Source organism: Peromyscus maniculatus, chromosome 22 (genome assembly GCF_049852395.1).
Source record: "Peromyscus maniculatus bairdii isolate BWxNUB_F1_BW_parent chromosome 22, HU_Pman_BW_mat_3.1, whole genome shotgun sequence".
NCBI classification, from domain to species: Eukaryota; Metazoa; Chordata; class Mammalia; order Rodentia; family Cricetidae; genus Peromyscus; species Peromyscus maniculatus.
In genome coordinates, this window is record NC_134873.1 from 19,758,987 (window position 1) to 19,774,741 (window position 15,755).

Genomic DNA, 15,755 nt, shown 5'->3' on the forward strand with positions numbered 1-15,755 from the left:
TTTAAAAGGTATTTCAACAGTGTTAATTCTTATGTCTGGCACATATATATATATATAAACATATATCTCACACACACACACACACACACACACACACACACACACACACACACACACAGCTTTTCCTTCCTCATTAATCAGCCTGAGTGTCACTCAGCCTGCAGAGAGGAGCAGCCAGGGACTCAGGAAGCCAGGACAAGGAAGCTCCTGAATCAGATGGATTCTGAGACACTTTTCCCCTTCCCTCAGGCTGAGATATTCTGCCATCTGTTTTGATTAAACCTTTCAAAATTCAACTTGTGTTTTTCCTTCCATTCCTCTGAAATCTCCTTTAATCGAGAGTCTTTAGGCTTTCTTTTTTTCCCTTTACCACCATCTGGTGCTTCTATTAAAAAAAAGAAGAAGAAGAAAAAGAAGGAGAAAAAGAAAACACATATACCAAACACTCTGAGCTCCTTGGAAGAAAGGTATAATGATGAGGCTAATTTATTCCCATAGTGAGGCCCATTACTATTGCCATGGCAACAGACTGTGATGTTCTGAACATGGGACTTTGTGATCATCACAAGAACAGAATGGCAAAGGGCCCTTTTCAGACTCTTTGTCCTTATGGATTCTTAGGGTCGAAACCCTTGGTGGCTACCAAGTGCCCACAGAATTGAGTCCAAAGGACTTAGCACCGCATTCAAGATCCTTCTCAGTCTGGACCAGTAACCCCGGGGAGACTTGTGGTCTCCAGTCCCAGGGCCTATGGGTCTCTGGTCCTTTTCTCCTTCTATTACCTTGGACTAATTTATCATAAGGCTTCATGTCTCTGAGCTTTAGCCTCTACTCTTTCTTCTCACGAAAACTCCCTCCTCCCTAGTACTCCTCTCTCCTTTTTTTCTTAGCCTAACGCAATCCTCTTTGTTCTAAAGAGTTAGCTGAAATGTTATTTTCTCTACAGACTCTTCCACGGATCACCAGGCAATAACCGAACTTTTTTCTGCGCCCCCCGCCCCCAGCATTTTGCTCAAACAGATGTAATGACAACCAAGATTTTGAACTGTCGCTGCCTAGAACTGAATTGGATTCATTGCTTTAACATGCCTGTTTCATTTCTGCAGACCACCTCAGTTATTTCCCATGATTTCTCAATGACTCCGAGGCCAAAGTGGCATCTCAGTCCCTTTTTTTTTACTGTCAGGAACCCTGAAGTTTGTAAATGATTTGGGTAGCCGAGCCAGTACTGCCTCGGTGGGATGGGAAGACTTTAGAGTTAGGCCTATTTGAGACCCAGTTGTGGGAGCTCTCCAGTCTTGCCTCTCTTCACCTGGGAAATGATAAGAGATCAAACGAGATTCTGTTTGCTAAGGTGTTCGGCGTGTGTCAGATACCCAAGTCTTCCTGTCCTTCCCATTTGAACTGGGGCTAGCAACATCTGGGACCAAAACTTTTCCTTCTGTTTTTTGATTGGGAGCCTAGCCTTTAACGGCTGAGCCATCTCTCCAGCCCTCCTTCTGTTTTGGTTGCTCCAATTTTTATATGATGCTGAGGTTCAGACAGTCAAGCAAATAAGGGCTTTCAGTCTCTACCCGAGAAAAATTCCACCTCCATTCCCCTGTCTGCAATCTAGTTTCATAAAAGAAGCTACCAGACAGAGCTGTTGTAAAAGTTAAATGAAGCAGTGTATGAATGCACGAAGCTCTTTAGCCACAGTGCTGGGGACACCGTGAGCACTCAGGATGTTGCAATTACATTATCATCGCCATCATTATCGTTATTATTATCATTATTCTTGCGTGACAGAACAATAGGCCCTGTGAGAATTGCAAAAATGAGCGAGATGGCCTCGTGACACTGTCGTCTCAATTTTCTTCCTACTGGCCACCATTGCCTGTAGTCATTTCCTTCTACGTGATTGTAGGCTTGAGACGGGCATCTGGGTCTTATCTGTATCGTCTTCCTAGTGAGTCAGCCAGAATAAAACGTTGCCGAAGATGGGTTTTCAGCAGAAGCTGGTCAAAAGAATGCTGAGTGGGTTTTTTTTTTTTTCCTCTCTCCATAAAAAAGGAACTCATACAAAAATAGAACTCAGAGGCCTTAGGCACTCTCGTCACCAAGATATTAATCTTCAGTGGTGGAGTGTTGGCTGGGAGAGGCAGTTTTGGGAAGGTTGTATGTATTGGAGTGAGCTTGTTGGCGGTACTAAGGATTGAACCTGGGATTCGGTCTGTGCTAGCTAAGCCCGCTACCACTGAGCCACATCCCTGCCCTTGAACAGACCTTTGAACGCTTAGATATTTCTGCTCTTGTTGTTCCTCTTCCTCCTTTGATGTTTCTCCCCCCCTCTGGGGACATGATTTCACTCTGTAATCGTGACTGGCCTGGAACTCGCTCTGTGTGATCAGGCTGGCCTCAAACTCAGAGAGATCTTCCTGCCTCAGCCACATGAGTGCTGGGATTAAAGATGTGTGACACTAGGTCTGATCTCCTTTGGCGGTTTTATTTTATTTTATAGGGTTTTTATGTAGCCCAGGACAACCTCAAATTCACTATATAGCTGGGCCTGGCTTTGAATTCCAGATTTTTCTGCTTATCCTCCCAAATGCTGGAATTACCAGTGTGAGCTGTCATAAACTCTCTTCATTGGATATAAAACCTTCCCAGATTAAGAAACAGACTCTCTTGATCACTGGAAGATGGGGAGGGGTCTAAAGAAAGTGTGCCTGGAAAACATGTCAACCAGGCCCCCAGAGAAACCCCTGCTGGATGGTCTAGTGGGATTGTCATTCATATTTACCCAGCTTTTTTTTTATTATTAATTACCAATTTGATATCAGGTCCACTGTTGAGTGGACAAGCACAGTGGTGCCCTATTATTAGTAATAAGTATGTCCCAAGACCCCCAGTGAATATCTGAAACCCCAGATGGTAATCTCTCTCTCTTTCTCTCTCTATGTCTCTCTCTCTCTCTCATACAATAAGGTTGAGAACATTGACCCTTTCCTTTTTTTTTTTTTTTTTTTTTTAAGAGCTGAGGACCAAACCCAGGGCCTTGTGCTTGCTAGGCAAGCGCTCTACCACTGAGCTAAATCCCCAACCCTTGAACCTTTCCTTAAAGGAAGCACTTTACAGCTTCTCCTGGCCTATTCAAATGCTAGCATCTCCTGTTTGCTCTTCATTCATTATTAAGTTAAATAAGGGTTTCTTGAATATAAGCAATTTCTTGACACTGCCACGGTCAATCTGATCACAGGAGTAGCTAAGCTATTGACCAGTCAACAGGCAGGTAACATGTACAATGTGGATACAACTTGACAAAGGACTAATTCACATCCACGTGCAACAGAATGGCACAGTACTAATTTCACCATGCTACCCAGAACGGCGTGCAACTTAAAACTTATGAATTGATTTCTGGAATTTTCTACTTAATATTTTTGGTCTGGGGTTGACCTTAGGTACCTGAAACCACAGACAGTAGAGCTGCCGATAAAGAGGGACTACTGTGCCTTTAATCCCAGCACTCGGGAGGCAGAGCCAGGTGGATCTCTGTGAGTTCGAGGCCAGCCTGGGCTACCAAGTGAGCTCCAGGAAAGGCGCAAAGCTACACAGAGAAACCCTGTCTCGAAAAACCAAAAAAAAAAAAAAAAAAAAAAAAAAAAAAAAAAAAAGAGGGACTACTGTGCTACTGTGTACCGTGAAATCTGGTTTAGCAGCCTTCACTACGCCACCCACCCACCCCAACTGCCTAAACCACCACTGACTATGGAGGGCATTCTTCCCTCCACATAAAGGAAGGATGCTTCAGCATCCTTACCGTGATAGCACTCACTCAAGGGACAGAGGAAGGGTTTAAATTTAAATTCAAGTTACTGGGATGTTAGACACCCCCCCCCCCATGCTCTTTCCACAATGCATCCTGGAGCTCCCAAGATCCCCCTGCGTTGGGGGTGATTACACACAACAGCGTCAAGTTCTGGCCCCTCATTTTCTTGATTTTCATGTTAAAGTTAGAACTGGTGCTAACTTTCTCTGGATTTTCCTCTGGCCCTCAATTAGACCGTGGCCTCCGGACTGGGCCTCTTTAGGAACAGGTTTTGACCACAGCACTCATGGCCCCAGGGGCCCCAAGGAGGGGGTTTGTGGTAAGTTAACGCCTTCCCTTTGAAAATTCCCCCCACTCCTTCCCTTTCTGTCCTGCTGCTGGGGTAGGGTGGGGGACATTTGTTCTGACTTTCTACACACTTTGAGCTCCTCTGACTCACCTCAGTGCTGGTGTCCTTCCAACCCCAATCAGCATACTGTGGGTGCCCTTCCCCAGCTGCCCAGACCCGTTCAGATGTACTTGGTTCAGCCCCAAAACGACACCAAGATTCATTAGTAAATTGGACACACACACAAGAATCAAAGACTCCCCAGCAACCAACAGGGCTTAGGCAAGTTTTGGAGTGTTGAGGCCAAGATTAATGTGCAAACACCATTAGAATTAATGAACTACTTTGCATTCAGGCATTCAGTTCACATTTACATCGGTTGTACCGATGGTTAAAGTCTGTTTCTTAAATTAAGAAGCTTATTGGGGAGTTAAATGATGGGTGTAAGTTTTAAACTTAGCCATGGTGTTACTTTCACCAACATTTTATGTAACTGTATACAACAATATCCATCTCTGCTTTAGGATTTTTAAAATTTTGCATTTGTCAAAAATTAAAAAAAAAACAGGCAATGAATTTTGCTACTTAGAGGAATAATTCTTGTAGCTGTTCTCCTAATAAATTCTAGATGTTCCTTCAAGGACGGTAAATGGCCCAAGTTCATTTAACTGCTCCCGACTCCCATTTTAAGTGCCACACAATATAGCAATCCCATTTCAAGGAAGCCTTTTGCGTCTGGTAGAATGTTGCTTCTCACTGTTGGCTCATGAGCCTTCCTCCACTGTTTACTGTGAGTGGAGCCTACCCTGTCCTTCTTCTGGCCAGCTGGATCACGCTCTGAGACACCTTCAATATCTGGTCCTTAAAATTTTCTATGAGGTGTTATTTTTTTATTTGTTTATTTATTATTTATTTTGTATGTGTTTGCGTGGCGTTTCGTTTGTTTTGTGTTTGTTTGAAGAAGGGTTTCCGATGTGTAACCTAGTCTAGCATCAAACTCACAGCAATCCTCCTGCCTTACCCTCTCAAGGGCCGGGGTGACAGACGTGTGTCATTCACCTCTGGCCTGAGGTGGTTTTAAGGAAAATGGCCTAATCCTAGAGTGAATATTCTGCCCAGTAGCCATGGACAACATGGGGACATGGGTTTTCTCTCTGTTTTTGTTTTACGTGCATGTATGGGTGATGTACGCGTGTGTGTGTGTTTGTACCGGATAAGTGGATATCCACTGTCTTCCTCCATAACTGTCCAGAGTTTTTGCTTTGTTCTGAGACAGGGTCTCTCGCTGAGCCTGGAGCTGGCAGTCTCCGCTAGACTCCCACACTCAGCAAGCTCCCAGCACTACACCTGAAGTTTGCCAGGATTTTTCTACGGGCGATAGGGACCCAACTCAGCTCCTCACGCTTGAGCAGAAAGCGTTGAATACACAGAGCATCTCCCTCAGCTCCCTGCCCCCCCCCCCTTGTTTAGACAGGCTTTCTCTGTGTAGCCCTGGCTATCCTGGAAGTCACTTTGTAGACCAGGCTGGCCTAGAACTCAAGAGATCTGCCTGCCTCTGCTTCCGGGCACCACCACTGCCCAGCCCCTGTCTCCGTTTTTTAAGAACACATGTCTGTGTGTTGTGATGAATCGGGATCGAGAATCTTTAGATTTCATGTGCTGAAACTCCTTGTTTTGTACTTGACCTGATAGTCGTCGACGCTTTGCTTGTATAGCTACAAAGATGCTTATTTACGGAGACCGAGCTACGCTGAGCAGCTAGGATTCTTGTTACCTCCCTTGGCCACAACTTTTAAATGTTTCCTAGTAATTTGTGTTCTGCAGGGAAAGAAGCGGAGCCATAGTTCTGCAGAAACTTGATAGTGTCCTCCCTGGGGAGCTTCTTGTTGCTCAGCTTCCTGCGAACTGGCCACCCCAATCTTCCCTCTCAGTGTGGGCCCTCAGCGTGTGTGTGTTTCCAATGTATTTAGAACCAGAGGGTTTGGCAGGACAGAGGCTGCTTAGAGGATTCAAAGAGAAAAGGAGCCTCCTACACTGAACTCAGTCCCTGCCGAAATTATTGCGGTCCCTGCCGCGGCCGCCCCATGTGTTCTGGCTTTGAGCGGGGCTGTTCTCTGTAGCTTTGCTCGGAGAGGTAAAGCGCCATTGCCCACTGCAAGTCTTAATGAAAAGCAGCTCATAAGCAAGTGACGTAACCTAATTGTAATCCAGGGATCAGCTTGGTTATATTATTTAAAGAAATAGCATCCATTTTCTGTGACCTGATTTAGAAAAGAAACCCAGGGAAGGAAGGGGAAAAAAAAAAAAAAACAGTTCAGCACTTGGCTTCCTGTGCTTGCTCTAATGAGAACACTGGTAAATAATTCAGAAACAATGACTTTCAAGAACGTTAAACTCAACTTAGCTCAGGATTCTCGCTCAAAGCAACCAAAGCTGCTTAGAGAAAATGATGAGTGTTCTCATTTTTGCAGAAAATGTAGTCATTTGGAAAGTTTATTTTCCTAAGTAGTTCAAACACATTTGGAGCACTGAGTAGGTACAGGGGAGTGGTTCAAAGCTGTGCACTGTGGGAGCCTCCAATCCCACTCACGTCAATAAAGTATCAGCCCATCCTTAGGAACAAAGGCATTGGGCGATACAAAGTAGTAAGAGTGGGTAGAGGGAGGCAGAGGCAGGCAGATCTCTGTGAGTTCAAGACCAGTCTGGCCTAGATAGTGAGTTCCAGGACAGCCTGGGCTACATAGAAAGACCCTGTCTCAAAAAAAAAAAAAAAAAAAAAAAGCCAAAGGTAGGTACAGGAAACAGGAAGACGCCTTGCGACTCTCCAGAGCAGCTTTGCAACTATTCTATAAATCTACACCTCTTCTAAAATTAAAAGTTTATTTTTAAAATCTGGTTAGGGAAGCGGTTGGGTATACAAATAGAAACACACCCATCCTTGTTGCCTGCTTTGTAGAAAGCAAGACCAGGTCTGTATAACAGGCAGCTCCACGAGCGGCGTGGTTGCTCCGTGAGCTTCGGAAGGACAAAAGCGGACTCATCCGAGTCCTGATTGCTATTAATAGTGTGCTGTGAATCAACGGGGTGGAGCGGTCATTTGATGCTTCCATAAAACCTCGTCTACTTGAGTCACGCTTATAACGATATGATAAACCATTCAGAGACTGGACCTCTCAAGAGCTAAAAGTTCTCCATAACCTGCGTTGGCCCATTTGGGTCTCCCTGTGCCACTCACCAATCAGCATCGGTGATAACCACCCTTAAATTCTGATTTTTCTCATACCCTTGTTCTTCATCTGGTTCTACTAGTCAGGGGCCAAACAATGTGGTAGCTTTGCTTCTGAACATACCATACTATTTGTGAGCCACCATGTGGTTGCTGGGAATTGAACTCAGGATCTCTGGAAGAGAAGCCAGTGCTCTTAACCTCTGAGCCATCTCTCTAGCCCCATACCATACTATTTGAATTGTTCCTTTGGTTTAGCAGTATGTTGCAATTCATCAGTAATGTGATTCTAGTGAATTCATTTTCTCCATTATTTGATACTCTGTAGCAAGAACATGTCATAGTTTGTTTAATAATTTCCATCCCTTTTTCAATAAGTATTAATTTATTGTGTATGAGTGTCTTGCCTGCATGTATGTCTGTGCACAACATGCATGCCAGGTGCCCATGAAGGCCGGAAGGAACTGGAACCCTCCAGCTGGGAGGTAGTTATGAGCCACTGTGTGGATTCTGGGAACTGAACTGGGGTCCTCGGCAAGAGCAACAAGCGCTCTTCTTAACTGCTGAGCCCGCTCTCCCACCCTGCAATGTATTTTGAAAGTGTCTCCACTTATAAACCTCTTTGTTCTGTATCTAGAAATCTTCATGGAACTAACTGTCGCCAGGTAAGAACATGGTAGTTGGGATGATGAACCCACGTTCTCATGCCATAGTCACTCATTTTTGGCTCCAGAAAGATCTGTCTTTTAGTCCCTATGAGGTGAGAACTGTTTTTGGGTTTCACATTGCCACCATAATGCAGTAGGTAGACAGAAAGATGACCGACATGGCAGCTGACATTTCTGTGTGTAGGATTATATAGGTTAGCATTTCTAGCAAGATACTTTTCTCTTCATCTGACAGATGAAAGGAGAAAAGCTTATAGGCTAGGCCATTTGTTTGAGGTCGCAAGGCTAGCAAGTGGCGGGAGGTAGGGGGTTGGGAGGGGGGCTGAGAATCCTCACCAGGTGAATCTGAATCTAGAGCCCTTGATCTGGGAAGGTGAACGAACTAAAAGCTGTAACTGAAGCAACGGGTGCTGCAGTAGACGTTTGTTCTGAATCCCAGGGAGCACGGGACGACGGTCTGAACGTCTACCAGGAGAAAGCTGGTAGCATCCTTGTGCCAGCTGCTACAACCAAGGATCACACTGGGTGGCTTTAAAACAACAGAAACTTAGTTCTCACGGTTCTGGAGGCTGTGAGGGAAACCCAAGGTGTGAAGAGAATCCATGCTTCTCTCTTAGGAAGCTGTCTTCTCACTGTAACTTCCCAAGGGAAGGGACAAGTAATCTCACAGTGGCCTTTTTTTTTTTTTATAGGGTTACTGTTCTTGCCTTCAAGGGCTCTGGAGTAACCTAATAACTCCACAAAGTCTAAGTCCAAATGCATTGAGTATTGGGCTGCAATATATGAATTCGAGGGATTCGCAACCATCCTACCACACTCAGCAGTATAAAGATAAGAGCGGGGATGTAGCTCAGGGGCAGAGTCTTGCCTTGCCCATGCAAGGCTCTGGGTTGGAATCCAGCACTACAACAAATCAAGAGAGCCAAGCGGGGACGGCGCACGCCTTTAGTCCCAGCATTCGGGAGGCAGAGGCAGGCGGATCTCTGAATTCAAGGCCAACCCGGTCTACAGAGTGACTTCTAGGACAGTCAGGGCTGCACAGAGAAACCTTATTTATTAAGAAGCAAAAAAAAAAAAAAAAAAAAAAAAAAAAAAAAAAAAAAAAAAAAAAAAAAAAAGATTTCTACCTCAGAGGCTGGATTTTATAAATATTGTTCTTTTCTTGTTCTTTTTATATTGGCTGTGTAGTTCAAGGCCAACGATTAAGTGGGAAGTAATACTGTCACCTCCATCACACAGTTGTGAGGATTAAAGTGCGCGCGCGTGCACACACACACACACACACGTGTTTATACCACACACGTATTTATACTTGTTCGTTATAATAACTCAGAAGATGGTCTAGAAATAAAGGGTATCCTACGACTTCATATTGAAAGGAAGATAAAGAGCTAAACTGGAAGACTAACCACAGACTAGATTGGTACTCATTGGCCTCTAGAAGAAGTTTAAATTTTACCCTAAATGAATAAAGGAGTCCTTTGGATAGTTTCAATCAGAAGCGCCACTGTTTACACAAAATAGAATAGAAATATGTGTAGACTTGGGCCAGCTGGATACCGGCCAACAGGTAAGCCCGGTCACCTGAGTTCTATCTCTAGACTCCATATGGTTGAAGAAGAGAACCGACCCCTGTGAGTTGTCTCATGACCTCCCATGCACGTATGCACACACACGCACGCACGCACGCACGCACGCACCAGAAATGTTGGCTTCCTAGTGTGAGGCCTTGCCTATCTGCTTCCACTCACATTCCCTCCGGTGCGGGACCTGGTTTTCCTTCTGCTTATCAAAACTCTACCCATAAAGAGACCGGCAAGCTTTGTGGCGCGAGGATTCGTGTTGACTAAGAAAAGCGCAGAATTCGGGCACTACGGATATGAAAGTTAGCCATGGCGTCGTTGAGAGAAACCTGGTTCATGGGCCCGGAGGCAGGCCTGGGAAGCAGTCAGGAGAGCACAAGGCCTGTGGGGTCAGGAGGAAGGGTCTAAGATGACAGCCCAGGATGGAAGATATGAAGCATATTCAGGGAAAGCTAAAGCTCCTGCAGTCGGCACACCTCGGGGACTCGGGCTTCTTATACCCGACTTGGATGAATGGGAGCAGAGGGAAAGACGCCATCAGAAAGATCCGGAAAGACCTGGTGCTTTCCATCCAAACCCATGCTTTAACCGGGGGGTGGGGGGTTGGGGGGGCCTTCCCCGGCAGACCTTAGTGATTTGTATTATCATTGTTTACCCTAGTGGTTCTCAACCTTCCTGATGCTGCGACCCTCTCATACCGTTCCTCATACCGTGGTGACCCCCCCACCATAAAATTATTTCATCGCTACTTCATAACTGCGATTTTGCTACTGTTGCGAATCGTAATGTCAGTATATGTGTTTTCCGATGGTCTTAGGTGACCCCTGCGGAAAGGTTGTTTGACCCCCACCCCCAAAGGGGTCGCGACCCACAGGTTGAGAACCACTACTGACCTTATCTCTTCTTTCAGGTTTTTATTTTATTTACATATATATATATTTTACTCTCTGAGTCTCCATAATCTCCCACAATATTAAATACTTACACAGAGTGTTTTGGTTCTGACAACATGAGATACTGTGCTAAAGTGAATTAACATGGACCACAAATGCTAAATGAAATTTGATGACAGATTAGAGAAGAAAAGAAAAGGGCCGGGGAGGGGGAGAAGGGAGATCCCAAAAGCCAAAAGAAAAGAGTGAGCTCAAAGGAAGGCAGTGAAATCCAGTTGTGCGGAGTTGACTCCAAAGAGAGGGTTGCCGGGCGGTGGTGGCACTCGCCTTTAATCCCAGCACTCGGGAGGCAGAGGCAGGCGGATCTCTGTGAGTTCGAGGCCAGCCTGGGCTACAGAGTGAGATCCAGGAAAGGCGCAAAAGCTACACAGAGAAACCCTGTCTTGAAAAAACCAAAGAGAGAGAGAGAGAGAGAGAGAGAGAGAGAGAGAGAGAGAGAGAGAGGTGGGAGTGGGGTTTGTGTGTAAGAACCTAGGGCCCACGGTTGCGGACTGAGCGTTCATACCGGGAAATAATACTTGCCCACAGTCTTGGGAAAGGCAGAGTTACAGCTGGAATTCCTGAGTAAGTCCCCGCTTAACAGCTGTTAAATCCATGACAAGGGAGCGTAAAAATAACCGCCATCTCAGTGGCTCTAGACCCAATTTAGACCTTCTGGCTGGTAGAATGTACAGTTGGCATGTGTGTGGCTTGGGTTCGGTACTCCTCACTCTACCTCAAAAATTAAACTCCTGCTCTCCAGCATCCGTAAAAATTGAAGATGAAGCTGTAGACTAGGAAAATGTCGTCCAAAGGGACACGGATCAGTGGTTGCCTTAGGGTTTCTATGGCTGTGATAAAACACCGTGACCCAAAGCAGCTCGGGGAGGAGAGGGTTCACTTCATCTCACAGTTTGTACTCCATCATCTGGGGAACTCAGGCAGGAAGTCAAGGCAGAAACCTGGTGGCCGTAGCTGATAAAGAGGCCCTGGAGAAATGCTGCTTACTGACATGCTCCTCGTGGCTTGTGAGGCCTGCTTTCTTATAGAACCCAGAAGCACCAGTCTAGGGGTGGCCCCACCCACCGTGAGCTGGGCCCTCCCCATCAATCATCAGTCAAGAAAATGCCCTCCGGACCTGTCTACAGGCCCGTCTTATGGAGACGTTTTCTCCATTGAAAGTCCCTCTTGTGTCAAATGATTCCAGCTTGTGTCAAGTGAAGATAAAATTGACCAGCACTGTGGTAGAGTACACACCTAGTAGGAATGAGATCCTGAGCTCCATCCTCAGTACTGGGGTAAAAAAAAAAATAGCCAGAATGTCAGAATGTACTAAATACCTAATAGGAGTTATTGAAGAGGAAATAGAAGCAGAGACAGTGTTCAAAAGACAACAGGTAAAACTATGCAATTTTTTTTTTGTTTGTTTTTGTTTTTGTTTTTTGGTTTTTTCAAGACAGGTTTTCTCTGTGTAGCTTTGCGCCTTTCCTGGAACTCGCTTTGGAGACCAGGCTGGCCTCGAACTCACAGAGATCCGCCTGCCTCTGCCTCCCGAGTGCTAGGATTAAAGGCGGCGGCGGCCGCCGCCGCCACCGCCGCCGCCACCGATGACAACGATGACGACAACACCTGGCTAAACTATGCAATTCTTTAGGGCAAGACATAAAAGTCTAAGTCTTCCCTTAGGACCACACACACACACACACACACACACACACACACACACACACCAGTAAATGGGTAGAATACTAGATACATACAAAGTAACCAGAAACAAAACGCATGTTACCATTAAATAGTAACTATTAGGGGCTTAGGAGAGGGCTCAATGGGGAAAGCCCTTGCCTCACAAATAAGAGGACCCGAGTTCCTATCCCCAGAAGCCATGTGGAGCTGGGTACTGTAGTACCGGTCTGTACCTGCAGTGCTCTCATGACGAGATGGTCAATAGAGACAGACAAATCCTAGAAGCTTGTTGGTCAGCTAGCCAGGCTTACACAGCAGTGAACAAGACGCCCCATCTCAAACAAGGTGGAAGATGAGGACCCACACCCAAGGTTTTCCTCTCACCATCACGTGCATGCAGTGGCACATTGCACATACACACACATACACACTCACACACACACTCTCACACTCTCTCACACACACACAGGCACACTCTCACACACACAGGCACACACGTTCTCTCTCTCCCACATACACAGTCTCTCTCTCTCTCTCTCTCTCTCTCTCTCTCTCTCTCTCTCTCACACACACACACACACACACACACACACACACACACACAGTCTCTCTCTCTCTCTCTCTCACACACACACACACATTCACACACACAGGCATACACTCTCTCTTACAAACACAAACACATACCCTCTGTCACACACATACACACATACTCTCTGACACACACAATTCTCTCTCTCTCTCTCTCTCTCTCACACACACACACACACGTTTTAGAGAAAGAATAACTATTAGACTGACAGCAGATTTCTCAGCAGAACCATGGCATCTTCAAGAATAGATTAATGTCTTCGAAGAAAGATAAAACTTAAAACCATACATGTAACTAAAATGGCTTTTAAAAATAACAGAAATAAAAACACTCTCAGACCGATCAAGTCAGTTCACTGAGTGTGGCAGGGAGTTATGAAGACCTGTTGGAGTTGTTTCTGCCTGGAGTAACAAAAGAAAGTCATTGAAACATCAGGTGAAGACATCGGATAGAAAAAAACAACCAACAGATAACTGTCCAACAAATAGATTACATGTATCCAAGTATCACTTACATAAATAACAGTGATAATATTAAAAACCGATTGGATGCTAAAAACAAACTGTAAATAAAATACCAGTTAAGAATAATATATATCGCCAGGCAGTAGTGGCTCAGGCCAGCACTCGGGAGGCAGAGGCAGGCACATCTCTGAGTTCCAGAGGCCAGCCTGGTCTACAGAGTTCGGGACAGCCGGGGCTACACACAGAGACACCCTGTCTCGCAAAACAAAACAAGAGACTAACATATATCTACAAGACAGCTGCTGTAAGGAAGCCTCAGGGGACCTCACAGAAGAGGTAGATGGTAAGAGCTGGAGCGTCGGGGAGCTCGCCATGGTTTTGTCTCTAGGTAATGTCACCCATAGACCCTACCTCCAACAACCGCAAGTGGCTTCATTTCTCAAGACCATGTGTGAGCAGGCAGAGGAACACGGACATACGCAGACCATGCTCCACATCTTAAAGAAAGTCTTTGCAGATATTTAAGAGCCACACGTCATGTTTCCTGACCATAACGTGGTGGAGGTAAAAAGAAGCAACAAAATTCTTCTTGGTTATTTTGAGAAGAGGTCTCACTATATAGCCTTGGCTGGCCTAAAACTGGCTAAGTAGACCAGGCTAGCCTTGAACCCAGAGGTCTTCTGCCTCTGGCTGGGATTAAAAGGCATCTGCCACCACACCCAACAACATTGTTTTTTTTAATGTTTGGAAATTTTAAAACATGCTTTTGCTTTTGAACAAGTTCAAGTACAGGGAGCACCGCAGGGATACCTACCGACCCGCAGGGGTGTGTGTGTGTGTGTGTGTGTGTGTGTGTGTGTGTGTGTGTTGTAACAAAAATTAAAATTAATGATCTAACTCTAGGCATTAGAAAATGAATAGCACTGTTAAAAAGTAGAAGGACCAATAAAGAAAATGACAGAAATCCATTATATGAAAATCAGACACTGTAACAATGCAGACCTTTGACAAAACTAAGGGACCTTACTTTACCTATTTTCAGACACTCTTGTCTACCTTAAGTATACAAAATGACGTATAATTGGTGCTATCTAAGATTCCACAAATATACTAGACCAGCCTAAGGTAAGTTTGATCCACAATAAAAAACAAAAACAAAACAAGAGAAGGGCTCAAATAAACAATATTTTAAAGAAAACAAAAAACGTAGCTATAACCACAATAAAAGTCCTTTCATTATTATGGCATGCAGGCACGCGTTCACACACAAATTTTCATATCTAACTTAAGAAGCAGAAAACATACTAGACCTATGGTCATAAGCAAAAATGGAAGAATTGTTAAATCTACCACAAAGAAAACATGAAGCTCATGTGATTTTACAGTCAAGTTCATTTCCAGAAAATGAACTAAAAAGTGGAAAATTCCTTTTATGAGACTGGTAGAGCCTCAATACGAAAACCAGGCAATGACTATACAAGAAAGGAAAATATAAATCAATCGTGGTCAAAACTATAAATGTATAAAGGAAAAGTCCTAAACAATTCAAATCCAGATACATGGGGCTTTTTAAATGAAGCCAATTTGGATTTATCATGCAATGATTAATTACCAGAAGGAAAAAAATTCTGTAATTTCATCACAGCACATTAATAAAAGAAGCAAGCCATGTGACCTTCTCTGAGGATACAGGAAAAGCATTCAATAAAATTTAACAACCACTCATGATTTTAGAAAACACACAACCCTTAGCTAAGTGGGAAGAAACAGAGACTTTCGGAGAGACAGGGCGGCCATCATCACAATGTCCAGCTAACAGCGTCCTGAAGACAGAAAATATGCAATGTTATCATCACTGGAGCAAGACTATCATGGCATGTTAGCCAATTGTTTAAAATGAAAATCCCCAGCCTGATTATACCACTACCACGGCCATTTTAGAGCCTGATTTTAATGTTTTTGCTGGCTCTCTGGCCTGTGGTTTTAGTTTTTTGCTATGCCTTGAAATTTTTGTTGAAAGCCAGACATGATATATACTGGATACAAGAAACTGAGATAAATAGGTCACTCGTGTGAGGTTTCGTATTATCTGGTTGGGGGTTTAGGCCCTATTCACAGTTGGCTGTGGCTGTAGGTATTAGAAACTAGAATGTCCTCTTGTGTCCTTGTTTCTGACTTCCGTTGGCTTTAGGTTTCTTTAATATAGGTCCTCTTACATAATGTCCGAGACACACAATTCCTTCAGTTATATCCTCTAATCTTACAACGAGATCCAGGTGGCATAGTGATGAAGCACAGGGAAAGAAGAGGTCTGTTAGATTTACGATTGAGGGGCAGACGAAACGGCTCAGCAAGTCAAGAGCTTGCCACCAAATCTGAGGACCCGAGTTCTACCCACAGCCCCCACGCTGTGGAAGGAGAGCACTGAGTCCAACAAGTTATCCTCTGACCTCCACAGGCAAGCC